A 3,029-nucleotide genomic window follows, 5' to 3' on the forward strand; every position below is an offset into this window, starting at 1 on the left:
CCAGGGGTTTGCGCCAGCAAACACCTGCATTGCATGTAACCCCGGGGAATTAGCATCAAACGTTCTCCAACGGGGTGTCCTGTAATTTCTTTTGTACTTTCTTCGGGGTTTTCAGGGGTGTGCTTAGGGTGTGCACAGTTGTTTATGGTAAATCAAACATATCAATATTTCACTTTTCAAGAATGAGCGTTTCAACAATTAAATGTTCAGCTGGAATGTCAACCACATTTGGACTAGGGGTTAACATGCAATTCAGGGGTTTGCGCCAGCAAACACCTGCATTGCATGTAACCCCAGGGAATTAGCATCAAACGTTCTCCAACGGGGTATCCTGTGCACAGGTTTTTATGGTAAATAGAAGGGAAGTTGGATACGCTTTTACAGGGATTTTACAGGCATTAGCTCGGTAGCCGCCAATGCTAGATTACCCCACTTCAACCTACTCCAACCAGCACTAATTCACATCACACGCACCCACCCGTGCAAAGCCGCGTAAAGTTCACGTTTTCATTGGCTGAAAGCAAAGAATTTAATTTTGACCAATCACATAATTATATCAACTGAACCAATCAGCGTTATAGCCGTGAATGCTAGATTATCCCAAGTCAAACCACAACCAGCACTAATTCACATCACACGCACCCCCACCCGTGCGAAGCCGGGTCACGTTCACTAGTCACCTATAAACTACTACAGTGCTACCAAGTGCACCACACGGGTACATAGTACATACTACTACAGTACATAGATACAGCGTAGTAGCAACATCACCACGCATTACGTTACTGTATTGGTATAAGCACACAAAATCCTGCACAACGAACCTTTACTGTATTGGTAAAGGTTCGTTGTGCAGGATTTTGTGTGCTTCTGGTGTCATGGTAATGAACCGGTAGTATATTCGACGTGAAAATTGTCGGCATGCATTCAATCAATCAGTAACCAATCACCTCAATTCTACTCAGAGTACCAACTTGCATTTCTTGCTGCACAGGAGTTTGAAATTCTGTTAAAGCTGTAAACGTGGTTTTTACTACCTTGTATTTCTTGTCGCACATTTCGTTGAAATTCCGCTCCCAAACTTTTTTAGACGAATCGAACGAAGAAGATTTCCGGAATATGGCCAAATTCCGAGTTGCTAAAGTCTCTATTAACATTAGCATCCATCGACCTTTTGTGAATAATTCTATCAAAGTAACCTGAAATGGTATAAAAATTGTACCAGCCTGTATGGAATTTTATTTGGAATCGAACAATTGTATTGTTTTTTCGATGAAACCCCAAAACGTGATTGATAAAACGCCTGAAACGCAGGAATGCACGTCATTTTTCACTGTATCATCCAATAGTCTTGCTAAACTTGATGGTCACTAATTGTTTCATTGACTTTTTGTATCAATACTACCTCTATAAATGAATCCGGATAAGAAAAGGTCGCTTGATGCGGACGTTGACTGTAAGCGAAGGTGCCTGGATTTCATTTCTACAGGTTTGTACTACCAGTACAAACACAATTACGGGCTCAAACTTGGGCACATGGTGTCGTTTGCATTTATCGAATTCATTGGCGGATTTGAAAAGTGTGGGCAGCTCCCCCAACGCCTGCTGTTATGTATGCATGTAGGTGGCATCCGACATCAAACCGACAAGTTTGGAGCTTATTATCCATGCTGTACATGTTCTTGGTGACGAGTTTGACTGCGTTCGACGGCACTACAAACAAAGTCGTCGCTTCTGAAATCACGTTGCCGCCGACGTCCTCCAATCGGCCTTGAGCTCGACCTATCTGCGTCGGCAATATTGAGTTGCATGTATCGGACATGAGTAGGTAGCGCACCTTGCAACCAAATCCACATCCCGACGTTACCAGCAAACCACGGCTTGTAATCCACAGTCATGGTAGCCGTAAACCCAACGTGGTCTGTGGCCCTATACAGGTTGTCCACACTGGAACTAATATTAGATGCAAACATAAAAGACATAACGTTAAATATATCGAGGTATATAGTAACTTCGAAATAAGTCGATTTCAACCAATCATAGGTCGTACTACCGATGCCTTTGGCACCACACAAGTTGAATCCAAATCGCACGTTGCCCACGGCGTTCTTCTTGTCTTTCCACCCAACACATCCCAATTCACAAATTTGCCGTCGTGAGCATTCACTTGCGAGAAAAAGTAGTCGTTGACGTCGGCTGGGCGGAGGGTGGTACTGCCAGGTTGTTCCAAATAGCATTTTTGCTACAATCCTACGGACGTTAGAAGCGAATACACCCCTACGAAAGTCCCTTGTTGGCACGTACTCTAGCACGACAAACTCGGGATTTGACAAATATGAGGCCAAGGCCATGGCTTGGTTTGCTGCCTAGACCTCGGTCTACCATTTGTTACGACAGGTCCTAGGACGTTGATAGCACCTGCGTTGTCATACGACGACACATCGGAAAGCTACATTGTCTGGCCGCTGCCATGATGGAGCGGCCGCAGGTGGCAGTAGTGCTGCGCAACTTCCAAACGGTATTCTTGATAGGATTCCGTAACGTTAACGTTTTATTCCATTGGTTGGCATGTAGTACATCCCATATGTACAATTATTAATACGTACCCGGTAGTACTCCGGAGTACTAGTACTAGTATTCTTGTTTACTCAACGACTTTCACGTTTAGTTATGTACGACTGTACCAGGGATACATGCAAAGCAGTAATTGGTTGCACAAGAACGAGCACAGATATCGCCTTTTACACAGTCCTGCTTACTTGGCAGTAATGTACTACACCATTTTTCAATTGACTTGGACATTTTCTCGATGGATTCGGTTGATATACCATTGGATTGAGTGGTGTGCCCATTCGAATGAATGAGTGCCCAATGGATTTGGTACCCACGTTCGGTGTGCCCATTGGATTTGGCACGACCGCCTCGTGTGCCCATTCGATATGCCCATGCGCCTTATAGAATTGGTTTGTACCCAACCAAACAACCTTTAGATCCTTCAAAAGTGTCGTGCACTCTTTACAGTTGGCAAT

The sequence above is a fragment of the Aphanomyces astaci genome, assembly GCF_000520075.1.
Source record: "Aphanomyces astaci strain APO3 unplaced genomic scaffold supercont1.86, whole genome shotgun sequence".
Taxonomy (NCBI): domain Eukaryota; phylum Oomycota; class Saprolegniomycetes; order Saprolegniales; family Verrucalvaceae; genus Aphanomyces; species Aphanomyces astaci.